The sequence below is a fragment of the Triturus cristatus genome, chromosome 12 (genome assembly GCF_964204655.1).
Source record: "Triturus cristatus chromosome 12, aTriCri1.1, whole genome shotgun sequence".
Lineage (NCBI taxonomy): Eukaryota > Metazoa > Chordata > Amphibia > Caudata > Salamandridae > Triturus > Triturus cristatus.
In genome coordinates this window covers 208,899,662-208,927,098 of record NC_140595.1, presented here as the reverse complement: position 1 = coordinate 208,927,098, position 27,437 = coordinate 208,899,662, and the positions used below count along the sequence as shown (strand labels likewise).

Below are 27,437 nucleotides of genomic sequence, written 5' to 3'. Positions count from 1 at the left end.
CTCTGCAGGCTCTCTACCTCCCGAAAGTAGGCCACTGGGATGACGTCGAAGGAATTCTGGAGTGCATAGAGGAACCTGGGAAGGGACATCATTTTGAACAGCGCGGCCCGACCCAGCGGGGACAGGGGCAGCCTGCACCACCGGGCCGTATCCTCTCGCAATCGCCGAAGCGGTCGCAGGAGATTCAGCTCATAGCGAGCCACCGGGTCCAGCGAAACGTATATCCCCAGGTACTTAAAGCCGCTCAGTGATACCTGGATCGGAAGCCGAGGCGGTAGGAGTGGAGGACCACCGGAGATCGGATAGACGCAGGATTTAGACCAATTGATCGTGAGACCCGAATTATTCCCAAAGGAAGTCAGAACGTCAAAGAGGACGTTGAGCGACTGCCGCGGTGAGGTGAGATATAGGAGAATATCGTCCGCATACAGCGAAACCCGATCTTCAAAGCCCGGGGCCCACCGGATCCCTTGAAGCGAGGGCTCCCAGCGGAGCCAAGCCGCGAGTGGCTCCAGGGCGAGAGCGAAGAGCAAAGGGGACAACGGGCATCCCTGCCTCGTGCCCCTGCCGAGGGCAAAGGGCCGAGAGACCCGCCCGTTCACCACCACCTGAGCCATGGGCCCCGTGTACAGAAGCTTCACCCAGCCAATAAACCCTTCCCCAAAGCCAAATTTAGCCAAGACAGCCCAGAGGAATGGCCACTCGATGGTGTCAAAAGCCATCGTGGCATCCAAAGAAACCAGCACGGCCGGTTCGGAGAGGAGCTCCGCCCTGGCAAGGGCGCCATGAAGACGCCGCAAGTTAAGAGCGGTGTTACGATGCGGGATGAATCCGCATTGGTCCGGATGAATCAGATCGCACACGACGCTCAACAGACGATTGGCAAGGACTTTCGCCAGGATCTTAGGCTCCGCATTTAGCAGTGAAATAGGCCGGTAAGAAGTACAGCGATCTCGCGGCTTGTCCTCCTTGGGGATAACGACTATCGTGGCCAAACGCTGATCGGCCGGGAGGGAACCCGCCGCCAGAGACTCACGGAACATGCGACTGAGGAAGGGCGCAAGCTTGTCAGGGCGCAATTTATATAGCTCAATGGGCAGACCGTTGGGACCCATAGCCTTGCCCGAGCGAAGGGAGCGGATCGCGGTCGCTATTTCATCCACCGACAAGGGGGCGTCCAGCCGCTCACGGTCCTCAACGGACAGGCAGGGCAAGGCGATATCCCTCAGTAGAAGGCGAGAGTCGTCCTCATCCCTGTCAGTCACTGGGGAGTACACAGCCCGGAGGTGGTCGGCAAAACATTCCACAATCTCGCCAGGCTCCGTCACACACACACCATCCGCAGCACGCAACTCCGGGACCACACGATTCACTCTCTCCTTCCTGTCCAGCCACGCGATCAACTTTCCCGCCTTGTCCCCGGCATCGTACAGTCGACCCTGCTGCTCCCTATACATAGTTTTGGCCGCGTCAGTGACCAGGGACCTATATTCAAACTGTTTCAGGCTGAGGGCATGGAGCCCGTCCGGAGTAACATTCGCCTCCAAGGCCGACTCCAGCCCCAAGATGTCAGTCTCCAGCCTCACCACTGCCTCACTCTTGACCCTCTTAGCCACCACTATCTGGGAAAGGGCGTGTCCGCGGATCACGGTTTTAAAGGCTTCCCACAGGGACATTGCAGAAGACACCGACTCCTCGTTATCCAGGAAGTATTGGTCCATAGCCTTAACCAGGCTGTCACGAGTCGTAGGGTCTCGCAGGTACCATGGATTAATGGGAGCGATCCGCCCTGCAGACCGCGGCCCGGTGTCAAAAACAAGCCACAGCGGAGAATGGTCGGAGATACCCCGCGCCAGGTGCCTGACCTCTCGAATCCGACCAGTCTGCGCCGCGGGCATAAGGAAGTAGTCTAACCTAGAGAGACTCCCATGCGCCCCCGAGTGAAAGGTGAATTGACATTGGGTCGGATGCATCAATCTCCAACTATCCACCAGGCCGAAGGTCTCCAGCATCCCACCCAGCCATGCCTGGGCAGCGGGGAGGGTCCTTGGTGGGTGACGATCCAGTTCACCCGAAACCACTGAATTAAAGTCCCCGCCCATGAGCAGGAGGCTGTCCGGAAGGTCAAGCAGCATTCGACCCAAGTCAGTGAAGGTGGAGTTCTGGAGGCCCGGGGGGACGTAAACTGAAACCAGGGCAAGGGGCTGCCCCTCCCACCTCCCAATCAAACACACATAGCGCCCTCTGTCATCCGAGACTATCTTAGTGATCTCCACCGGAAGTGAGGTTCGCAGCAGAATGCCCACCCCCCTGGAACCAGTTGTGAAACCAGAATGGGCCACGAGGCGGTATCCCCCCCTGTTCATTGCATGACAAACATTGCCCACCAGATGCGTCTCCTGGAGAAACACCACATCAGGAGTCAGACGACGCAAATATTGCAGTACTACACCCCGCTTGATACGGTCCCCCAACCCATTGACGTTCCATGACATAAGCCTCAACCCGTCCCCCCCCCATCCCCCCCAATAGATCAAGGGTCCCCCAGCCTGCAGCACAGTTCCCAAATGTGGACAAAAATCAGTACCTCGCCCTGTAAACAAAAAACACACAGCAAAACAAACCCTCCTCCCCCCCAACCCCACCCCAGGACCAACTCCCCCCACCCTGCACCCCTGCGGGCCAAAAAACCCCCCCAACTTGCAGTGTGCCTGTCGCCCCACTAACCCCATTCTACGAAAAGAACCCCGAGGAGGTAAGGGACCCGTCCCCGCCCGCCCCCCTCACTGGTCCTGGTAAAACACAATATGCAAATGAAATAAGACCCGATTGTACTGTGCAAAAAGGCAAAATCATGGACCAAAAGTCATTCTAAAGGGGACCCATCACCTGCGGTGCCCGCAGAGGGTCCGGGACGGCCACCTCCGTCCGGCAGAGAGTCCAGCCAGTCACTTGCAGCCACAGGAGAGTCAAAAAAGGCTGTCCGATCCCCATGTTCCACTCGGAGTTTTGCAGGGTAGAGCATCGAATACTTTAGGCCCAGCTCACGGAGACGACGCTTCACCCCTTGGAATCCCATCCGTTGTTTCTGGACCAGTTGCGTGAAGTCCGGGTAAAAATTGATGGTCGAGTTCTCATGGCGAACCGGGCCGTGGGTCCGTGAGGCCTGAAGAGTAGCGTCGCGGTCCCTGTAGTAGAACAGTTTGGCCACGATAGGCCTCGGGGGGGGCCCCCGGCCGTGGCCGACCGCCCGGAACTCGATGGGCCCGCTCCACGGCAAAGAACTTACTTAGGCCAGCCGAGGACAACTGTTTCAGGATAAGTTCCTCGACCACGAGGTCAACCGGGCGGCCGTCAGAGGACTCCGGTACACCTATGACGCGGATGTTGTTGCGTCGGGCCCGTCCCTCGAAGTCCTCAAGCCGCCGGGCCATATGGTCGTTAACCACCCTAATGTCTCCAAGCGCGGCCCGCAGATCCGACACATCCGCACCGAGGGTGGAGGTCCGTGCGTCGAGAGCCTGGACCTTCTCGTTAGTTTTGGAGAGGTCGGCCCGGATCAGGGTGACATCGATCGCGACAGTGTCAATCTTACGGGCCAGGGCCTCATATTGCGTCGCGATGGTTTCCCTGATGCCATCAATGGCGCCCATAATGTCCTGCAAGGATAGTTCCGTAGTGGCGGTCGCGCCTCCTTCCGCAGTATCCGAGGGGAGGCCAGCAGCGCCAGAGGGCCCCCTGCCCTGGGTGTAGCGGTCCATGTTATTGCTCTGGACTGCCCCCCCCGCGGAGGGAAGCCTTGGTCTTGCGGCCCTCGGGACCCCCTTTGCCCCCCATGTGAACACGGTCACCCGAGGGGACCTCCAATCAAGAGGTGTAAGGCACCAGCAAGAAGACCACAAAATGTCGGTATAGGGGGTCCGAGGCGATAGGCGCTCTAGTGGCAGATGAAAGAAAACCTCATGCAGAGGCCCAGGAAGCACCTCTCCACCCCGAGCGCACCTCCCTGCCGGTCTCCTGAAGTGCAAAACCGAAACCGAAAGTGGTGGATCGGCAGCTGGCACCGCGCTGAAGCCGCTGTTGTTCAATTGCAGCCCGGTCCCTCGGGTCACCTTCACCCCGGTCACCTCCGTCGGGTGGGTCCCAAAAGTTCCGACGACGACAACTCAGGATTCCCAGGTCCGATTTGAGTTTTGAAAAGAGATATACGCTCAGCTGGTCTTTATCTCCCAGATTCCATAAGCCAAGTCAGGATATTCTCAGGATAAATGCCGAGGAGCAGAGAGGGTCCGGGGAGCCCTGTGCTCACGCGACCATCTTGGATGCGCGCTAGGCTCCTCCTCCTATGCCTCTTTCTTGATAATCGCTCCCTGACCCTCCCTCTTGATATTGTGTTGCTTTATAGAATTGTGCTCTGAAGCCGTTGGGGCCCAATGCTTTATTCGTCTTAAGGCGTGCAATTGCAGCTATTACCGCTTCAATCTGTATTGGTTGAGATAATTAAGATGCAATTGCTTCTGGCAAGTGGGTAACTGGGCTCACTTTTAGGTGTGTGCTTGCATAGTTATTGGGAGTTTCCGAATTGGAGTATAGGGTCTTGTAGAAATTCTTAAATGTCTCTACTATGTGCTTATCAGAATGTACCTCTTCCCCAGAGGCCTGTTTGACCTAGGCTATCGTCTTATCTCGGAGCCCATGTGAAAGCATGTGCCCGCAGAGGTCGCTGCTCAAATAGAACTTATGTCGGAGCCTAAGAAGGGCATATTCCGCCCTGTCCAGGTCAATACGTTTCAATTAAAGCCTCTTCTTATCCAGCTCTCTCCAGACTCTAGGTGCCCCAGTGCATTTGTGTATGGCCTCTATCTACGCTACCTCTTATTCTAACTGCAGACGTTTCTCCCAGTGCACTCTCTTCTCAGCCATGGATACTGCAATAAACTCTCCCCTCATTACCAACTTCTGTGCTTCCCAGACTACTGCCAGAGAGGAGGCCACTATCCACCAGCCACTGCAAGCCCTCGGATGTAAAGACCCCAGCTAGCTCAGATTGCTGACACAAGCGAGCTAACGTAGGGTCCATTACCAGGTTGTAGCCACCCCCCTCCCCCCAGAACAACTGAGTCCAGGCACGCAAGCACAGCAGTCAGTGCATTAGTAATGAAGGGTTCTGATAGGGCATTCGGAGCGTATCTGTTTGCTAAGGTGAGGGAGGTGGAGTCCCACAGTACGCGGACCGCTAAGAGGCGCCCTTTTATCTCTGCTATTGTTGAAGTTATCTTGCCATTGAATTTCTGGCCCAGTAGAATAACTACTCCATTCTTTTTTGTGGGGCCTGAGGACCAGAAGTGGAGTGAAAACTGAATTGGGAGCGCATGCGTGTGGTGTCCTTTGACAGTAAATGCGTTTCTTGCAGTAGGCATATGTCCCCTCCTGAATTTTCAAGCATGGACAGGATCGCTGCACGTTTCACTGGGTGGTTGAGGGCTCGGACATTGAGGCTTACGATTTTTAGGTCCCTAGTCATAGCTCACCTATTGATTTACATACGCAGTACTGCGCCTACAGGGATCGTGATGGCAAAAGTGTGTCGGGCCTGGAGGCCTCCCTTCATGCCAGTGCTCTGAGACCCTGCGTGAGACTGGTGCGGAGGAAATAGGATAAAAGCATACAAAAAAACAATATAAAACGAAGACAAACCCCAAACTAAACAGTTAATGCGACTATTTCTCAGAAATGGAATAGGCATCAGTTTGTCAACATGGAAGATCCTGAGGGGGACGCCGGCCTGTCTGGGAATAAGAGTATCTAGCTTTATCACTTCTTGGGAAGTCTTCGTGGCAGATCTCGTGAAAAAGCAGATGTAAAATGAGTTCTCCGCTCCGGTCCCGCCCGTAAAGGATCCTCCTGCAGCGTTGATGTTTTCAGCTCAAATGGGGTCTAGCAGGCTCTGTGAAATGGAGAGTATCTAAGCACCGTCTGTTTTTCTTTCGCCATCGTCTGTGTCCGGTTTGAGATTCGAGGAGGGTTCCCCGACCTTGCACCAGCGCTATTGCCTGGGGCGAGCATTCTCAGGATGTTCACTGCCCTCTTCCTGCGTGTTCTCTTCTGGAAGACGCAAAACCTCCCGCACTTCTTTCAGGGATCTCAACTGGTGCAGTTTTCCATTGCACCAGAAATTGATACAAAAGGGATGCCCCCAAGAATATGTTATTCTTTTCTCCCTGAGGTGGGTCGTGATGGGACGGAATTCTCTGTTTGTGAAGAGTGGTCATCGATAAGTCCTGGTAGAGTCTTGGCGTATGCCCACAGAATTGCTCCGGGTGAGCCTCCCTGGCTCTGCAAATGAGGAATTATTTGATTTGGAACCATGGTCGCACGCCAGGATGTCTGCCGGGGGCGCATTCCCTCCTCTTGGCAAACCAACGCGGATTACATTGTCTATTTGTATGTCTGTGCTGTCCTCGTATCCTAGGATATGTTGAAACAGTGCGAGGACATAGGCCCGTATGTCGTCCCCTACTGCTTGAGCTGGTATTTCTCTGATGCAGACATTATTTCTTGATCTGTTTTTTTTCAAATCCTCTGCTTGTGCCTATAATTCAATGTGCTGTTCTTTCAGGCGGAGGGTCTCCTGTTGCATCAGTTCCATCTCTTCTTTCTTGCCAGATTCCCACTCCTCCAGGGTCGTTACATGCGCCCCTACTTCTTCCAGGTTCCTCCGTACCTCTTTCAGATCCACTGAAAGCTGCACCTGCATGGCTTGAAGGGAGGTGAAAAGTGAGGTCGTGAATGCCTTTGTGGCAGGGCCATCTACTTCTGGTAAGTCTTGTAGCCCAGTATCGCTCAAGGATGGCCCCAATGGCGTCCCCGGAATGGGCTCTCACTAGCATGTCCTTAACTGAGCGTTTCTTCCTGGAGTGCGCGGCAGCCATGGGTTGAGTCTTCTAGGCCTGGATGAAGTTGGGTACTAGCGCCTTCGAAGTTGTCTATTCTTTTCGCTAGGCCCATTTCCGGGCTCCCTCCTGTGCGTCGTTTATCTGCGGTGTCCTGTCGAGCGATGCTGTCTCGGGCTGCGATAAGTTAGCGACCCAGGCCCTAGAGGTGGGGGTAAGCCTCTTCTGAGCACTTTCTTCCCAAGCGTTGTCTGTCACTTGAGGTCCCACTCCAGGCACCTACTACGAGTGGTACCTTGCCTGGTCCTCTCTTTGTGTGGGCCCCTTTGATTCACCAGTGACCTAAAATCCTAGCTGCCCCCGAACCCGGTGTATACTCGCCACATGTACTTCCGCTATCTTCTGTCCTGCTCGGGGAGGGGGGGGAGGAGGTGTCGCTCTGTCTGCTTGCTTCCGCTGTTTCAGATATCTCAGTTTATCTCCTTTGTGGTCCGTATCTCGAACTGCCGACTTCCCCTCCTGTTTTCTTAGTGCACCTGGACCCTAGCAACGCTATTTGGGCAGTCGCACAGTTTATTTAATTGTTAATGCAGGAGGTGATGTTGACACCGGGCAGACTCCAGTGGCCCTATGTATTAGGCCTCCGCTTGTTGGGGGGAGTGGTGCGAGTCCACCGCTGTTCCGCAGTCTCCTATTAAGCTCGGTCTGTCCTGCGCCCTATTTCGGTCTGTCGCATGCTCTCCGCTGCAGCCGCAGACCCTCACTGGAGTTAGTTTCTCTGTCCGTGAGGAGGAAGCTGGGCCTGTGTGATGTATTGTGCCTGCTCACCTCCATAAGTCCGCTGCGGCCTACTCCAGACACTGCTAGGCTTGCCCGGCGATGCTTCTGGGATACAGTCCCCTTTAAGGGCCAAAGAGGTTGGAGCTGTGGTCCTGTGCCCCCTTGTGCTGTGCCATGTTTGTGTTACAACAAACAATTGATGGACGGAATGCTGACAATGCAGACATTCTCCCCCAGTCAAGAGATCTGGGTTAAATCCATCATTCTTTTGCCCACTACGCCACCCCAGTTTAGACATGGCCATATGCAAATCAGTCTTGACCCTGTGCCTCATGGGAACAGTCCAGCCCGAACTGCCAAGCCATGTCTTCCCTGGACCGGAATCAAGCATCCTAGGACCGGTTTCTGGCTATCAGCCGTCATCAGCCAGGATAGCTTGACTCCAGTGGCGTAGTGAGCACGGGTCCCACGTCTGGGAATACCCATCCCACTTAGGGCATGGTGAGCGAAAAAACGATGGATTTAGGCCCAGATCTCTGTACTGGGGTGAATGTATGACATTGTTCTGCATTCTGTCCATCAATTGTTATTTTTGCATTTGTCACCCCGAGTGGGAAGGGTATGCTCAGACGTGAGTCCCTTGCTCTCCATGCCACTGGAATCAAGCTATCCTGGCTGACGAGGGCTGAAAGCCCGAAACCGGTCCTAGGATGCTTGTTTCCAGTCCAGGGAGGACCTGGCTTGGCAGTTCGGGCTGGACTGTTCCCATGGGGCACAGGGTCAAGACTGATTTGCATATGGCTGGGTTCAAACTGGAATGGCATGGTGAGCAAAAAAACGATGGATTTAGGCCCAGATCTCTGTACTGGGGTGAATGTATGACATTGTTCTGCATTCTGTCCATCAATTGTTATTTTTGCATTTGTCACCCCGAGTGGGAAGGGTATGCTCAGACGTGAGTCCTTTGCTCTCCATGCCACTGGAATCAAGCTATCCTGGCTGACCAGGGCTGAAAGCCCGAAACCGGTCCTAGGATGCTTGTTTCCAGTCCAGGGAGGACCTGGCTTGGCAGTTCGGGCTGGACTGTTCCCATGGGGCACAGGGTCAAGACTGATTTGCATATGGCTGGGTTCAAACTGGAATGGCATGGTGAGCAAAAAAACGATGGATTTAGGCCCAGATCTCTGTACTGGGGTGAATGTATGACATTGTTCTGCATTCTGTCCATCAATTGTTATTTTTGCATGTGCCATGTTTGTGGCGGCCTGCCCTGCTCTCAGGGAGGACTGCCGTACACGGGAACATTTGCTGAGGGTGCGGGACCTCTGCTGCAGAACAGGTAGGGGCCGTCTACACAGGCGCAGGCACCCTGATCCTGTGTCCCTACAGTCGCCAAATGCTCCGGATCAAGTAGGGGCTTTTCGCCGTGCCGGCCGCTTCCCGTCTCTCTGTTCTGTCTGGTTTCTGCCCGCCTCCCTTACCCTCTTTCCGCTCCTCCTCTGGGGACACTGGGCTTCTACACCGGCCACCAGCGTTTCCTGTCACTCTCCGCAGGCACAGATGAGTTGGCGAGGGGGATCCACCCTTGGTTCTAGGGCGGGTTGTCAGGCTCGCCCACTCGCCCATCGCCTATCCCTTGCTGTGAATACTAGGCTGCTCCTCCGGTCCTCTGTCTCATTCGCGAGGCTCAGATCGGTGTCTCGCGCCCCTCCGGTGATGTTCTCCTGCTCAGCCTGGGGTCCCGACTGGGACTAGTGCAGTGATACTCAAAGTACTGCGCGGGGTCGCTTGCGCTCTTCTTGACCTTTACATCCGGCCTCCCCGGTGAACAGCAGCTTTACTTGCTGAGCACTAATATTCAGAACTTTTTTAAAATAAACGGGCAAGCATTTATTTGCAGGTTAAATTGAATAACTACTGTGGTGTCCTGCACCATTTAACTTTAGTTAACCTGCAAATAAATGCTTGCCTGTTTATTTTTTTAGACCTCTTACACAATCCCTGATCCACCCAGGACCCCCGACTGCCACAGTGCAGCCCTCGGTCACACCACACATTTTACTTTGTGACCCTGGGCAAATGTTTACGAATACCCATATTTTAGTGTTTAGCCCAAGCACTGGTGCCCGGCGAGAGGGGGCTATATGAGTGCTGAATGTCGGCGGTGTCGGAGAAACTCAGACACTTCTCACCCAATCGCCATCTTGACCACGCCCTCAGGGAAAATCTTTTAAAAACAGTTAAGTACCATTTTCAGTACAATGTTCTAGCAAAGAAATAGGCATAGGTGCTACAACAGCTGCTGTATCAGACTCTGGAACCAACATTAAACCAAGTTCAGCTAAATCTAGCCAACTTACAAGATTTCTTTTTTTTTAGTGCTACATAAATCTTGGTACTAACTTTCCTACCAAGACATGTTAGGGTATCCACAAAATAACCCAACATATTAATGTCTTCTTCCCCAAAAGCATTGGGATTAACATCAGGAGGTTTCAATTTCTTATTTTGTCTCCATAAATCGAAAAGCATAGTGTCATAAAATAGTAATGGGGGCCCCATCTTTTTTTTTTTTTTTTTGCGTGTAAACTTTTTTATTGCTTTTTTCAGTTTACATGGGGTTTACATAACGACATTCTCATCGTCCAAACGCATTTGGTACATTCCTTGATGATATAGACAGTTTTAGAGATAATGAATGACGTGTGATTTGTGAAAGTGTGGGCTTATCTAGTGTTGTCGTTGTGTGCTCTGTTGCATCTCAGGAGAGTACATCCTTCCTGAAATTTGTCCAGTGTGTGGAACTACTGGGGTGGTCCTTTAACTGTTAACTTAGTATCAAACTGGAGTCGGGTAGGGGGGATAAGGGTGTGCTTTGCGTGTCTATTCCGTGTGTAGGTTGTTACGCCATTGGTGATGCAGGACTGGGTATGTTGGGAAGTGAAGCGGGCCCTACGGGGGTGGCTTGGATTTCAGTCATCTGCGGGGGGCTTTGAGGGTCTGGTGGAGTCGGAGGGAGTCCTGGTGGGTGAGTTTCTATCTAGTCGTTTTGCCGAAGTTGATGATGTCCAGGACGGCTGACTGTGTGCTATGTGTTGTCTGAATTGATTCAAAAGTAGGGCCCATTCTGTGCAGATGCAGCATCAATGTATCCCCTGCCCCTCCCCGTTTCTGATCGTGTCCTCTTCCACCGTGCCCCATTTGTTACCTGCTCCTGTCCAGGCCGCCTTTGGGGGTCCTGCCAGAGCTCGCCAATGCATGGGTATACCTTGTTTTGCTAACAGTATAGCCAGCAAGGCAAATCGTATCTGGACTTTATGGTGTTTTCGACATCAAAACACCCCCAGTACGCAGGCCTCCCACATGTCCATGTTTTCTTTTCCTTTGACCTCCAGCAACGTTTCATGTATTGAGTTCCAGTAAGGTTGTATGAAGGGACAGCTCCAAAACATATGTTGAAATGCTGCGTCTGGGGCCTGACATCTAGCGCATAGGAACTGCGTTTCTGGATAAAAGCGGTGGAGGCGTGCTGGTGTTGGGTATGCTCGATGTAATATGAAGAATTGTATATTTTTAACCGCTCCTTTCGGGAAACTGTCTTAGGGTATTCAACTGCGTGTTCCCATTCTTTATCGTGCAATGGTCGTCCCAGTTCCTCTTCCCAACTGTGTCATAACAAATCTAGTGGCAAAGCTATAAGTTCCCGTATGGCTTTGTAAAGCCAGGTAACTAGTTGTCGACCGATGCCCATATGGAGAATGGTGTGGAGTACCGGGTGTGTCGTGGTTTCCCCTTCAGACAGGTCCCAGATTTGACAAGTGGAGAAAAAATGTCTGTGGAGGAGGAATTGTACTCGAGGGAGGCCCCTGTCTTCCCCTAGTTGATCAAACAGACGAAGCTGACCGTCCGCAAACAGGGACTCCATCTCAAAGTGTGAGTGGTCTGTCCATGTTTGCATCATTTGGGCTGTATAATATCATTTTCTTTTGGTTAAACCGACTAGGGGCAACAACCAGGTGTAGAGTGATGTTCCTAGGGACATGCAATGAATTTGTAGCATACAGGCTCGGGCCACGGTTATTTGCAATGGGTATGTCGCCACGGGTCGGGTTCCAGGCAGTAGCATTTGACGGAGTGCTGGTATTAGCATTGATCCGCCTCTGAAGTGGTTTCTCCCTAGATGGCGTCCCACTGTCCAGAGGGATAGCCACTGGTGTTTTGCTGCTAGCAAGTACGCCTCTAAGTATGGGGCCCCTAGTCCTCAGCGGTCAGTAGGTAATAGTAGTTTAGCTAAGGCCACTCTGCGACGAACAGCACACCAGATGAGGGAGCTTAGTGATGAGTCTAGTTCTCGGAAAAAGGAGCAAGGGGCATGACCGGAATGTTAGCAAAATGATACAGTAGCTGGGACCTATGATCATTTTTGACAGGGCCACTCTCCCAATTGGGTCCAAAGGAAGAGTCTTCCAGAAACCCACCATGGTCCTTATGTCTACCAACGCTTTGAGGTGGTTGCCCTCCTATAAATCGGTTGGAGAGCGATACAGTTTGACTCATAGGTATTGAGGGGCTTTGTTGCTCCAGGGGAGATCACACTTTCCCATGTGAATCTTCTGAGGGGAGATCTGGGTTTAGCGGATAGACCACGGATTTCGCCCAATCGACCCTCAATTCTGTTACGTCTGTGAATGTGGTCCAAATAGGGGCTAGGTCCATCGTAATGTCTCGCATGTATAGCAGTAAGTCTTACAATGACCCACTATGGGTAGTGCCTGCTATTGGGATACCCCAGGTCTCTCCCTGGTGGCGGAGACAGATCGCTAATGGCTCCACCGCCAAGGCAAACAGCAGGGTGGAGAGAGGACATCCCTGCCGCGTGCCCCTCTCCACACAGAAGGGGGCGGAAATGTATCGCCCTATGCACACTCGGGAAGTGAGTTTAGTATACAGTAACTGTGTGTATGCCAGTAAGCTTGGGCCTATCCCCATCCGGTGGAGCATTGCAAAAATATACGGCCATGTTAGTGTCAATGGCCTTTCCAGGTCCAGTATCAGGCGGGTGGCCCTTGGATGCTTGGCCCGTGCCTGGTCCTGGACATATAGCAATCGGCTTATGTTCTGTGATATGTTTCTGCCCGTGACAAACCCACACTGATCTGAATTCATTAATGTCTTGAGAATTTGGGCATACCGGTCTGATAGTATTTTCCAGAGAATTTTGCAGTCTACTGTTAACAGTGTTATGGGTCTATAGGAGGTCAGCAGTGTTGGGTCGCGTTCCGGCTTTAGGAATGATGCCAGGAGTGACTCCTGGAGTGAGCCTGGGAGTTCACCACCCTTCGGTGTCTCTCCGTACATGTCCTCTAGGGGGGATGCTAGTAATGAGAAGAAGGTGCTATAATATTCTAGTGGAAGACTGTCCATTCCTGGAGCCTTATTATGCCCAAGTCTTGGATTGCATGTTTTACATCTGTGGACGTGATCGCCTTGACAAGGGAAGATCTGTCCATTGTCAAGATTTGTGGTATGGTTAAGGGGTCCAGGAATCGCTTTGCTAATTCCTGACAGTTCTGTGCTTTGTTCGTGTATATCCCAGCACAGTAGTCACAGTAGAGCTGCAGGATTTCCACTTGTGAGTGAACTAGGACCCCTGCGGGCCTATGATTTCTGTGATTGGTTGTATGTCTGCGTCCTGCCTAACCAACCAGGCCAGGAGTGCCCCGGATCGGACCCCTTCCCTGTCTGTCTTCGCCATGTATGCTTTGAAATTATATCTGCTAGGGCTGCTGCGAATGCCGTTTTGGTCTCCACAATCTGGATTGGGGAAACTGTGTCTGCATCTGCAGGCTTGTTCATGGTTGCTAGGTTAGCCTCTGTCTTTGATAGGTTGTGTTCCAGTGTACTTCGAGCTCCTGCCATCTGTCTGATGCATGCTCCTCTAGCGACCACCTTAAATGCATCCCATTCCAGTAGCCTGGATGATGCTGTACAGGTGTTCGCCGTGAATTAGTCCCGTATACTGTTCTCTTGGTCATGTCTGAACACTTGGTCTTCCAAACAACCTCGCTGTAGTTTCCAAGTGGGTACTGGGGGATGCGGGGTCGCCATCTAAGGGTTAGGAGGTGTGCGTCATGATCGGAGAGGACCCGACCTAGGTAGTCTGTCTGCTGGGTCATGGGGATTATTGTTGGGGAGCATAGGAAACAATCAAGCAGCACCCGTAGATTGTGAGGGATTGTATGAAAGGAGTTGAGCTTGGTCATTGGGTTTTGGTTTCTCCACGCATCTACAAGTGACCAGTGGGACACCCATGACCAATATTGTTCCACCTGCTTGTGGGCTCGGGAGTGTGGGGTGGGAAGATGAGATCTGTCCAGGGAGAGGTCCAGTACACTGTTGTAGTCTCCCCCCAGATGACAAGGTGTGGTCGTGTATTGGGCTAGGATTTCCGATAAGTGGTCCCAGAATTTACCCTGCTCTGTGTTTGGGCATATATGCTGCTGATCAATAGCGGATTTCTGTCTAAAAGGCCCCCTAGGAGTACCTATCTCCTCTCGTTGTCCACAGTCTTCTGGATTTCCTGGAATGGGACCCCTGACCTGAGCCAAATCATTGCTCCCGTTGCGTAAGCTGAAAATGTAGTAGTGCAGAGGATGCCTCGCCAACGTCTGCGCAGGCGCTCTAGTTCGCATACTGTTAGGCACGTTTCCTGCAACATGGCTATATGCGCTTGTTGGCGCTTGATGTTGGAGTATACAGCGTAACGCTTTCTCACTGTGTGCATACCCTTAACGTTTAGTGTGATGAAACTAGTGTCTGTGGCTATGATGGGGTATTTGTGGGGACTGGAGCGGGGTGTCCCTGGGACTGATTTGCGTGTATCTTAGTAATGCCCTGGGATTGGCAAGTGTTACATTGTTGCGCTGCCTGCCTGTTGTGCGTGTCTGGTAGTGGATTTGAAGAGTAACTAGGGGAATGGGTAGAAACTGTATGGGGACTTTGTCCCAACTCTATGGACCTACCACAACTGGTTGTACATCCAAATTAAACATGGTGCTAGTGCACTAGTGTATTATGAGGGTTTGCGGGCTGTTGCGTCCATGGCTAGTGTCAAGTGTGGCCCATTGTGAAAAATGGATATCCGGTGGGGCGCGAGATTTCCTAATGCTGTGCTATTGGGTTTCTGGACATTGTGGTGGTTTAGTGTTTGTGTCTAGCAGTGACATTGGGAAGAGGTCATTGGCCCTATATGCGGAGAGAGAAAGAAAATATTCAAGTGGCTGCAGGTATCTTTCAGAAAATCGTCTTAGCCATCTGAGGGGTCACCAACGGTGGGGTTACTGAGTCCTCTCGGAAGGTACTGGTATCACTAATGTCCCCCTCTGACGTGAAGATGTGTGGGCCTCTTTCTCAATCCGAGCTCCCTGCGGCTGGGCCTAAATCTGCCGCAGTCTATGACGCTTTCCGGCACTCTGCGATTATTTGCTCATGGTCGGGGGAGGCGGGGTCCGGGCTCAGAGCCCTGGGGCTGTGTTTCCGGTTGCTTTTGGGATTCCTTTCTTTGCCGACGTCTGCTTTGTGGCTCTCACTTATTTAGTGGGGTCTCCGAGTGTCCTTTTACCTATAGGCGTTGCTCCACCCAGTCATGCGCTTCCTTCGGGTCTGTGAAGAATGTGGTGCATTCTTCACGAAGGATCTTAAGGTGTGCTGGAAAGAGTAAGGAGTATTGAATCGTTTTTTGCTGGAATATGTGTCTTATCTCTAGGAAAGTGGTGCATAAACATTGTACTGCCTGGGAGTAATCCGGAAAGAGCATTACGCTTTTGTCTTCCACACAGATGGGTCCGTTCTGTCTAGCTGCCCGCAGCACTGTGCCCCTGTCTCGAAAATGGAGGAGTTTTAACAGTAGGGTCTGGGGGGAGATCTTGGAGGTGGTCGTAGCGACGGGACCCGGTGTACTCTCTCCACTGAGAAGAAGGTGGTTAATTCAGAAGACTGGGGTGAATGATTTAAGCCAAGTTTCTACATATCCAATGGGATCCGACCCCTCTGTCCCTTCCAGTAGGTTCAGCACTCGGATATTGCTTCTCCGAGAGTGTCCTTCCAAATCATCCACCCATTCCTCCATGAGCTGGACCCAGGATTGGAGTTTTTTTTGTTGGGTTTCGGTTTCTTGCTGTGACTTGGCCAGAGGTGAGAGTGTTGAAAGGGCCTTCTCCCCATTTGCCACCTTGTCGGCTAGTTTACTATGGTCGTCCCCGAGTAGATTAAGGTTGGTGGGCATGGCCCCAAATCTCTCCTCCATAATGACCCTGGAGTGTTCTACTTTATCTAGCTTGTCTGACATTTACGCTGCTGTTGACAATCTCCGTTAGTGTGGGGGGTCTTTTGCTATTTGAGAAGGATGTCTTGTGGGGACCGGCATCTGTGATCCTGTGTTAGATCACCGTCTCCCCATGTTTAGTCTGAAGGATTTGGGGGACTTATCAATCTTGTTTTCTCTGGTGAACGGTGAGTGTTCCATCTCCTAAAGTATATTATGTCCAATCCACTACTCTATATGCAAATCCCCAGCACTCGTCCAAACAGTAACTTTACAAGTGATAGATCAAGGTACAACAAGAAGTACAAAATGTAAGCAATGCAGGTGATGTTTCCTGTTCTTTATTCCTGTATGTCTCCAGGCTGAAAGATCTCTTAAAACAATGGCAGCCGACACGTGGCAGCCGAGGCTTGGAGGCATAGACTGATGTGGTTCCGTGGACACTCCGACTTTCGAACACGCGATACGTCAAATGAGATACTGCACGGCATCCTGACCTTTTGGACACCGTTTGGCAATTTTTAGATGGTTTTTCCCCCGTGGGACAGAAATAGAACCACGAGTTATAAGCATTTCACTCTAGAGACAGAGCCTTGAAAAAGTCGTGGGATACTACCCATGTTGCGACGAAACACATGTCGGCTGCCATTGTTTTAAGAGATCTTTCAGCCTGGAGACATACAGGAATAAAGAACAGGAAACATCTCCTGCATTGCTGATATTTTGTACTTATTGTTGTACCTTGATCTATCACTTGTAAAGTTACTGTTTGGACGAGTGCTGGGGATTTGCATATACATTTTGAAAGTTTTTGTTGACCTTGGTCACAAAGATTGAATTTTGAGGAAGTCAGTGGTTCTCCCCACCCTGCGAGCACTGTCACCCAGATATAGATATCTTTATTACTTATTAGTGATTTTCTTCTTAGTGGCGCCCATATACCTACAAATATACCACTGTAGCTAGCTCTAATCCACTACTCTAGTTTGGGTCCCTGTGGGAGCTTCTCTGACATTTTATCCACCGTTCACACTGAGTAAGGGTTCTCTATTGAGGCTGGGCCCTCAGGACTTTGGTTCCGCCCCGGTGAGCTTTCGATCAAGTGTGTGGATTACTATGCTGTAGCGTCACAGTCTGTAGTTGGTAAGCCTTGTGTGGCCTTGTTGTGTTCGCCTGCCCAGCCAGGTAATTCTCTTTTTCCTAGGCTACGTCTCCCGGTTAGGTCTGGTGTATATGGTGACCTTCCTCGAGGAGGGGGAAACACAGAGAAAGGCTTTCACCAGCCCCACTATGGTTGAGTTAGTTGTATTTCCAGTTATGGCCTTGCGTCTAGCAATTTATGTGTACTCCTTCATTCCCTGACTGTGGAGGGGGGATCCTTTTTATGCGTGTGGCGGTCTGTCGAAACACTCCTGCCCCTTTCCGCCTCAGAGGCAGGTAGGTATCTCTGACCCTACTGGACTCTGGACACGGCGTCAGGTTGCTTCAGATTTGTATTGGGGAGGGGGGGGGCCAGTCAGCTTGTCCTGGGGCCCAACTCCTGTCTTCCCCTCTGTCCTGCTCTATTAGGGCTGGCTCTTGGGTCTATGTCCTCTCCCTGCATCTCGAGGCCCGGTGCTGAGTTTCTAGAGTGGACTTGTGGGGGTGAAACCAGCTAACCTCTGATCTTCTGCTGTCGTGGTCCGTGGCTAGGCTCCAGTCCAGTCGCTTTTTGTTGTCTCCGTTCTTCACCTGTCCCTCCGGGGCTCAACTCCACGTGGTATGGGGCGCCTCTTTGCTACACCACTGATTTTTCTCAGCCCTTGGCCCCTAGTATCGGGCCGGACTCAAGGTGGGTGCGTTGTTGTCGCCTGAGTTGATTAGGCAGTGCTGTCACCCCCCCGGGGTTGGCTCCTGTAGTATTGCACCCCTGCGGTGATCTTCCGCTCATCGGGCTGTGGTGTGCCAGTCTACTTTTCTCGACTTGTCTTCTATTCGCTGGGGCAGTCTGCGTTGTTGGGGTGCCGCCATGTTGTAAGTGGTCCCGGCTTCGGCAAACGTAGCTTGCCTCGCCACCCTCCCTTCTCGCTTCAGCACTGACTGTTTTAATAGCTGACTCCTTTTTAGTGGTATCCTCCACTTGTCGAGTCGTGGCGTGTTAGCCTGATTTTCTCGGCTTGGTTCTCCTCTACATCGCCGTGGCGCCACCATATTAGATGCAGCCCTGGTCTTGGCAAGTGGAAATTGGCATCGCCGCTCCTCCTTCTCACCCCATCGCCTTCTACAGCGTCTCAGGGACCCACCGGTTAGAATGTGTAACGATGATCGGACTATTACTCGGAGCCCTAAGCAGACACGTCCGCCATCTTACTTGACTTAGCCACGTCCCCCTAGGGGCCCCATAGTTGTACATCATTTTGAGTAAAATATCGCCTATTGAGATATTGCACAATGGTCCCTTGACTTTAGCGGCTTGCTCAGCTTGCATTTCTGTTGTAAGAACAGTTTTGGACTTATCATTGGATGGATCTTGCAGAGAACCGTTAATATAAAGATCCGCACTGTTAACTCTGTTGTTTTTTTTTCCACCATTGCAAACCCCTTGAAAATGTACTATTTTTTTTGCATTTATTACAACGTTTTCCAACAACTTTCATTCTTGCCCAAAAGTGATCTTGAACCACAACGAAAACAAGATAGTTGACACTTCTTATGCAAAGACCATTATTATTTAATTTTTTATCCTTTACTGAGTCAAAACCTTAGGTGTCGGATTCCGCTATTCCTTGAGCTCCTAACACTGTTTGGTCCTGAGACATGAGTTTGCTAGAAACTAAGGAGTGTTCAGTTCCTTTCGCGACGTCGACAACTTCCACTAAAGTGGTGTCTCTGCAGCTCAAAAGTCGTTCTTGGATCTTCTTCGAAAAACGACCGTACACCAATTGGTCTCTTATGTACGTATCCAGTGTGTCCCTAAAATTACTTGTCGAAGCTAACAGTTTTTAAGCACACACAAATTCCTCAATACTTTCATTGGCCGTTTGGTTTCTCCTGAAGAAATTGAACCTTTCCAAAAGAACATTGGGTTCTTCAGATTTTATTTTTGATAACCTCACCACCGCTTTTGTATATTCATCCCATTGACCAAATTGATCTAGATGCTCTTCCAATTCAATGGGTTATCGAATATCTTTTTGCCTTCCTGCCCTAGATGGCTGAAAAGTAAAGCCCTTTTTCTACCGGGTTAAAATTTGGTTGCGTCCACAGCCACTTAACCCCTTCGGTGCATCGGACGGCCAGGAGCAGTCTGCCGCACCAGTGCTCATGTGCGTCGGACGGCTCCGGCCGACCATGCACATGTCACTGGAAATCCCTCTGGTGCGGGCACTAGCCACCAGTGATTTTATTTATTTATTTATTTTTTCTTCTTTTTTTTTCTCCAGTACATTTTGGGGTAGGGATGTCCGAGATGGGCATGCTCATGCCCCCACCCCTCCTAATTCCACAGTCGTTGGGCAATAGCCCCCAATCCCCCCACCCTCCCCCAGGTCGCAAAAAGTGCACTAGCCACCAGGGATTTTTGTTTAGTACTTTTTGGAGTGGGGGCTGCCCAAGTTTGGCATGCCAATGCCGCCCCCCCGGGAGGCAGATGGGGGCGATAGCCTCTTATCTGCCCCCAACGGGGGGAACAGAAAGCCCACTAGGCCCCAGGGATATGTTTATGGTCATGCCACTGAGAAGCCCCATAGGCAAGGGTTGCTCCCTTTTTTTTTTAGGCACACATTTTGGCTGTTTCAGTGATATTTTTATTCTTATCTGCACCCAAGCAGGGGCAGAAACCCACTAGAAACCAGGGAGAGTTTTAGTGTTTGTAAACTGGAGTTTGGCTGACTGTCTGCTTGTACTGAACTTTGGCTGGCCTTTTGCTGGCGGTGTGTGTGTGTGTGGACCTGCACTTGGCTAATGGTGTGGGTGGATTCGTGTTTGATGACCGTGTGTGTATATTGGCGCTTGCCTGGTGGTGTGCGTGGAGTGGCGGTGTACGTGGACTGGTGCTTGGCTGGCTGAGTGCATGGATGGTGCTTGGCTGCAGGGCCGGACTGGTGGTAGCGGGCACCAGGCATTTCCCCGGAGGGGTCGGTGCTGGTTTTTCTGGCCTTGGGGGTTGGTTTTGTCACTAGGGGCCGGTTTTGCAGCAGAGCTGCAATATTGTGCTCCCGTAACAAAAGCGGGAGCGGTGCTTTTTACTAGCATGCCCCCCTCCCAGGGCTGGTTGAGCAGCAATCTGCCAGGGCTGGTTGCTGTTCCCAGTCCTGCCCTGCTTGGCTGGCGTTGTGCGGGGATACCACTTGGCTGGAGGAATGTGTGGGTGGAGCTTGGATATTGCTTGGCTTACTGTGTGCATTGATAGCCTTTGGCTGGCGGTTTGTGTGGATGGCACTTGGCGGGCGGTGTGCATGGATGGTGCTTGGCTGGTGGTGTCTGTGTACTGGCTCTTGGCTGGCGGTGTGGCTTGCATGGATCCCCCAGTGTTTTCTTACCCAGAAAGCACCACAAACCTATAATTTACTTGCAAAGTCACATTTTCCTCACATTTCTTTGTGGATAAGTTGTAGGATCACCGTGCAGGCACACATTTCCTATGAGCGAAGGGGCAGGTAATGAGCTTCCTGAGAGGTGTTTTACTATATGCATCCTCATTCCCGCTATGATTGCCGGCGAAGTCAACCATTCTAAATAGAGAGGTTGGGTAATGGAGCTCAGTTCAGACGTTGCAACTAGCGCCTAGACGCATTCAAACCTGATTTATAGGTACAGTAGGATTATAGGGTGTCTCCTCCCTGATTCCTAGCTTTACTTTCACTTAATTTCACCTTACTGTCCTGACGAAGCGCTTCCGGATCCATCAGGGACCAACATGAAGCGCAAAATATGTTGACCTAACCTCACTTTTTCTCACTTATTTTCACGGGTTTGAGAGCAGCAGTAAGACACTTATTTCTCCGCCACATTTGTTTAAAGGAGGTGCTCCGTATTCCTAGTCTTTTAACCTGATCTTCCGGACCCCTAAATAAAACTTGTTTCTGGGTACCGTGAAGGTAATTTTAACTCACCCACTCACTTCTCCAGGCCCACATGCACAACTGCGGCGTTTCCCTAAAAGATCTCATATAAAGAGCCCTCTCGCTGGGCCTGTGGAGGACAGCAGCGCCACCCCCACGAGGAGCAACGCCCGATGATGAAGCATGACACTCGCAACGGTGTGTGAGGGCACTAAGTTAAAAAGGAGGAATTCCCCCACTTTCATTCAAAGCCATCTTTGAGAGAACACCCTCACACTTTTTCTCAGCTACAATAGGTTGCCTCATCTTCTCTTCTCTTCTTTAGGAGCAGCTACACCTCAGTGAGTATAACACATTTCCTACTACCCAGCATTCCCCTTGTATCGGATTCCAGAGCCTGGGGGGGGGTCAAAGAGAAGACATTTCTGTCTAGCGGTCTCCTCTTTCCTCCGCAGTTACCGACACCCGAGGTCGATAAATCCCGAGGAGATGAAAGCACCTGGCCCTTTAAGGACTCTGCTGCAGAGACAGGACACGCCCCCTGGAGGGCGGACGGACCAATTCCAGAGGGCCATATAACCTATGAGGATGTGAGAGGCGTAGTCGACGACCGGATGAGAGAGAGAGAGGCCCCAGCGAAACCCCAGACGAAACCGAAGGATGAGAACCGGTGTTTACAAGGAGAGAAGCTCCAGACGAGTGCCGGCTGAAGGAGTCCCGATACCACAAGGAGGACGCATCGCCCCGCCACGGCCCTGGAGGGTCGTGGCTTCAACAGGTGCATACGCGCATTCGGGGATCCGGGTGTCGGAAGGGTTTGTCGACCCCAGAGCAAAAGGGAGGAGAGCGTGCGCCGGCAGGTCTATAGACAACAGGGACCGACTGCGTGTAGACTCCGACCTGGTTTCCCTGGTGACGGCTTCCCCCCCTTCCATCCCGCACTCTGTAGAGTAGGAGGTGCTGTATCCCTCACTCCCTTCCCCACAATTTGGCCTTATAGCTTGCACTAATAAGTGCTCCTTTCTTTTTCTTGAGCTATCCCGGAATCCTGAGCCCCAAGGACGTGGTGGTGTGTTGTGGCGAAAGAAGGAGACGAGCCCTGAAGATTCCACCAAGGGACATCAAATACTCCTTGAACTGTCTATAATAACCCCGAAATAAAGAGAAAACCGTTAAAACACATCGTATTCTCTGAGGCTTCCCTTTTCCTCACCTTGACACCTTGGTATCCCAAGAAAAATTATACCTCACTTGTGTGGATGCCAAAGTAGCGTCAGCCTAAAAACCGTATAAGCAAACTGCCCTTTTGGATCCGCTTTGGGACCCCCTCAATCTCTACACGTTTTTGGCCCTTCCATGTCATAGGCACTTGTCCCATCCACACAAGTAAGGTATAATTTTTATCGAGAGACCGAGGGGAATGCTGAATGGTAGGAAATTTGTTCCGTGCGGTGACCCCACAACTTTCCCACACAGATATTGGAGGAACCCGTGATTTTCGCAAAATTTGAGGTTTGCTGCGGATTCTTGGAAGGAAAATGTTGGGGGATCAACACAAGCCACACCTCCCTGGACTCTCATGGGTGTCTAGTTTTTAGAAATGTCTGGGTTTTTTAGGTTCCATGGTCTCCTAGTCACCCCACCCCTGTATGCTGGAAACCACTCAAACCGAAGGCCTCAAGAGCGAGGATCAACCCCCCCCCCCCTCCCTGTGATCCAATGTGGGACCATAGACATCAAATCCCCTCTGAATCTGTCCCCAACTGCCGTAGACCAACGCACAGTAATGAAATCCTCTACTATCGCCTCCATGTCCGACAAACTAGACTGATTACTGGCTGCAATTGAACACTTGAGGGTCACCATGGAACATCACTTTAGACTCCGAGCCACAGACCTCAACCTATAAGGGATGATCATCGTAAACTAGCTGACAAAGTTGCTGATGGGTATAAAGCTTGTCTTCATCGTTTTGGAGTACTACAACTTTTCTCTCTTTATTTACTTAGCTCTGTTATATGCCCACTGGCTGTAATTACTCAAAGGTGCCTATACAAGATTCAGCGCTTTGATTTTGGTGCTTAATTAGTGTTGATTTTGGGCATATTGTTTTCTGTCTTCTATTGTTGTCCTTTTTATAGGTCATCTGCATATATATTTATTTTTATTTCCTGTCGTACATAAGAAGAAGGTACATTATATACTAATGGCTGGTTCGCAGTTGTGCACTCAACCTGCTATTTTCTTACAGGTTCCTTGTAAGCCAAAATTGATGTGGAAAAAGTGGTTTAAAGTTTTTTGACAACTGTTATTAGAGAGTGATGGTAACTGTTTTTCCCCAGAGAGAAAGAAAGCAATTTTATGTCGTTTTTTTGGATACGGCGGCCATTGACCTTTTTGAGAATTTAACTTCAATAACTGCACCAAGGGGTCAAGGTGACAGAATGTTTTCAAGGAAGCAGTTGCGAGATTAGAGAAACAGTTTGTGGATGAACCTAATGTTATGATTGAACGACACAGCTTTCATGAAAGAAAACAATATGTTGATGAGTCTATTGAGGAGTATGTTGCGGCCGTTCGAGTTCTGGTGGCCAATTGCGAATTTGGAGCCGGGGTTGATTTCTGTATAAGAGACCAATTTGTTTTCAATTGTGAGCCTAAAAAGGTGCAAAAAAGGTTATTAGCTTGTCGTAACCCTATTTTGGCAGAGTTTTTGGACCTAGCCAAAGGCATTGAGAGGTCTGTTCAGTCTGCCAGAGCTATCTCAACTGATGAGGCCAAGACCTCTTCTCCTGTATGTGCAGTTCAGTCGGTTAAGAAGCCGGGTAAAATAGGATCTGGGAAGGGTAGTAAACCTGGCTGTTACAGATGTGGTTCAAAGATACATCTTGCTAATTGTGCGGATTGTCCTGCTTTGAAAAGGAAATCTATAAAATAAGTAATAATATGGTCATTTTCAAAGTGTGTGCAGAGCTTGAAGAGCATCTTCTAATACGACCGTGAATACCATTTCCAGTGTTAAGGATGATTTGGAGAATATACTCCTTACGTTGTAAAACCCTTTGTTAGAGTGCACAATCAATAATGTTGGTGTACCATTCAAGGTACCGTTGGATGTGGTTCATATTGGAAAGGTGAGTCTAGAAGTTATGGCTGACTATGGGTCACCCATTACCATCTTGTCTGATGTTTTCTTAAAAGGAAAGTGGTCTGATGTCAATTTAAAGCACTCTGATCTCAATCCCAAAGCTTTTGGTAATTTCGATATTGACATGTTAGGGTATTTTGAGGAAAAATTTGAATTCAAAGGACGCAATGTAGTTGCAAAAATCTATGTGGCTATTAATGGTAAGAACATTGTGGAGTGGTATGATCTTGGTTAGTTGAGAATTATGTTGTGTCCGGATACGGATTGTCCCCTTAGGTTCAGGGACATTTCAGTCAATTCTGTAAATATGGAGAAGTCAAGAGTGGAGAGTATTCTAGCCATACTCAGTTCTGTTTTCCAGAACAAAGTATTAAAGTTAAGAAAGGTGCTACCCCCATTCAGCACAAAGTACATATGGTTCTGTTAGGTGTGCATCAAAATTTAAAGGCTCATTTAGATGCTTAGTGGGCATCAAACCTACGGACAGTTCTGAGTGGCAGGCATGTGGAATTCCTATAGCCCGGTGCTCAGGATATATTGTTTGGGGTCAAGGGCAACAAGTTTTAATGTGTATTTTGCCCTGAGCAAACATACATGTGTAGACTTGCTCATGCAAAAATCTGAGTGTTTGAAAGTTCACTTTTGCTCCACTTTTTGCCCAACCCTGAAGAAGTTTCACATCTGCCATTGTCTGGAGTAAAGTTCCAACCTTTCTCAGTATGGGAAAAGATTAGAAAAGAGTTGGTGAAAACCCTTAAAACAAGCAAGTTAGTAGGTTTGCACAGACTCAAAAGGGCATTACAACCTTGAAACTATTGCTTACATCTACCTTCAGCTCCGGTATTCAGCTCTGCCGAAACGTGGGAACATAAGGTAATGGCTAGTATTCAAACCCTACTATGGTATGAGTCCTGGCATAATCAGAGAGGCTATATCAGAGCTCTTGTATAACAAGATTGCTGCCATAATCTGTCGCCGCATTACATAGAGCAAAAGGGACAAGCAGATTTTGTTACAGGGCAAGTAGATTTATGAAGCAACCTGTCCCATGGACAAGTAGGTATTTTATTAAATTCCACACCTCCGGAGTGGGTTTCGGCAATTCTTATCACACTTAAGAAGAATGAAGAATTGAGATTGTGTGTGGACCTTAGGTCATTGAACAAGAATATTGTGGTCGATACTTATCCCTTGTCCAGAATACAGAAGTTATTGGCTTCTGTCAATGGAGCGAAATACTTTTCGGTAATCGATCTCAAATCTGCATATTACCAGGTTGTCCTTGATGATACCTTTAAAGACCTCACAGTTTTTGTTATTCGGATGGGGGTTTATAGATTTTTGAGAATGCCGTTTGCGCTGGCCTCCGCGGCCAGCGTCTTTCAGAAATTAATTGAGGCTTTGTTTCAAGGTTTGAATGGAGTTCAGGCTTTTCAAGATGACATTTTGATTTTTGCGGAAATGTGCCATGAACATGGCAACATTTTCGATGCTGTGTTAAGTGTGTTGGAGACCAAAGTTATGACAGTGAGCAGAGCTAAATGACAATTTTTAGTCCAAGCGATTTACTATTTGGGGCATAGGATTACTAGTTGTGGCATTTTCCCCAAGGAGGATCTGGTTAGCGCTTTAGACAAGGCTAGCAAACCCTATGATAAGGACTCTCTGCGCTCATTTTAGGGTTAGGAGAGTACTATGCAAGGTTTGTGAGAGGTTATGTACTGATAGTAGAACCTTTGAGGCAGCTTCTCAATAAAGGGGTAGCATTTGTTTGGACTCAGGAACATGATGAGGCTTTTTGTCAAGTTAAGAAACTCATTGCGCAAACTCCGGGACTTCATACTTTTGATCCTAATGGCAAGTCATTTGTTACTGTGGATGGCCACGCCATTGGTTTGGGTCGGTATTTACTCAGCTTGTGGAGAAAAAGGAAAGACTAATCTCTTTTATTTCTAGAGGTATCAGAGGGGCTGAGAAACACTACAGTGCCATTGAAAAGGAGGCTTTGGCGTGTTTGTGTGGGCCGTGAAAAAGTTAAATCTTTTTATGGAGGTGACCTCTGGTTCTTGTCATGGACCACAAACCTCTGGTGTATATGATGGATGGGGTAAGATCAGGTAATGCATCTTCTAGGTTGACCAGACTTCTTGCACGATTACAGAAATTTAATTTTGAAATAAGGCACATTCCTTGAGGAAAAAATGTAACGGCAGACTGTTTTTCGAGGCTTCCTCCTGAAGAGGTGTTGAAGGGGGAGATTGTTGATCAGCATGAGTGTGTGGTTGCGTTGGTGGATGCTTAGCTCTTGTAATATGGTAATTTCAGAGAATGATTGGAGTTAGTTTATCGACAAGGATGATGTTTTAATCAAAGTCAAACAGTTTGTTTGTGAACGGTTGGCCTTCCAGTAGAAATTTTGATCCTTGCTTTCTGAGTTTTGCACAAGTCTCTAGGAAACTCAGTATTGAGAATAACATGTTGTTGAGACATGATTTATTTGTGCCTCCTGCAGGTATTAGGAACGAGCTTATTGAGTTAGCTCATTCTGGACATCCTGGTGTTTCAGGTACAAAAATATTGCTGAAGCAGCATTATTGGTGGCCTTGAATGGATGCAGGTATTGAACGTTGTGTGGATAATTGCAAAGTTTGTGTTCGTTCAGACAAACATTGGAAGGTCTCTACTGAGCCTTTAAGTATTCAAGAGGTACCTTTGGAACTTTGGGAAAAGTTCTCCATTGATTTTTCCGGATCTTATGATTGTTTTGGTCGGGTTGCTATTGACAATTTTTCCAAGTGGATGTATTCTACTTTTGTTGATCATCCCAACACTGATGAGGTAATTTCTTTTTTAGAGAAGATTTTCCTGGTAGAAGGATCCCCTAGTGTGCTTATGTCTGATATTGGGGTGCAGGTTGTTTCTTCTAAGATGCTGAGTTTTCTCAAAAGATTTGGAGTCCGTTTGGAAAACGCGCCTTTATATTGGAAGAAGGTTAATGGTAAAGTGGAACAGGCCAATAAGTTCATCAAGGAGGGGATTCTTTGTTAGAACCCGCCTCCACAGTTCAAAGATATACCGTATTAGAAACAAGCAGAGCACAGACCCGCAACGTAAACACTAATTTCTTATTTTTTTAAAACAATTTTTATTGATTATCAGCAAATTAAAACGGTCAGCACAGAGAGGAACAAAAGACAATGGGGGTTAGGTTGCATACCCCAGTTGTATTAGCAAGTATTCAAGACAATCCA

At 49.7% G+C, this 27,437-nt stretch overlaps 1 protein-coding gene across 7 annotated transcripts in view; it reads left to right on the top strand.

Moving 5' to 3' along the window:
- CENPT (centromere protein T) overlaps positions 1 to 27,437 on the top strand; it is a 1,095,738-nt gene that overhangs the window by 42,068 nt on the left and 1,026,233 nt on the right. The window lies entirely within an intron of this gene.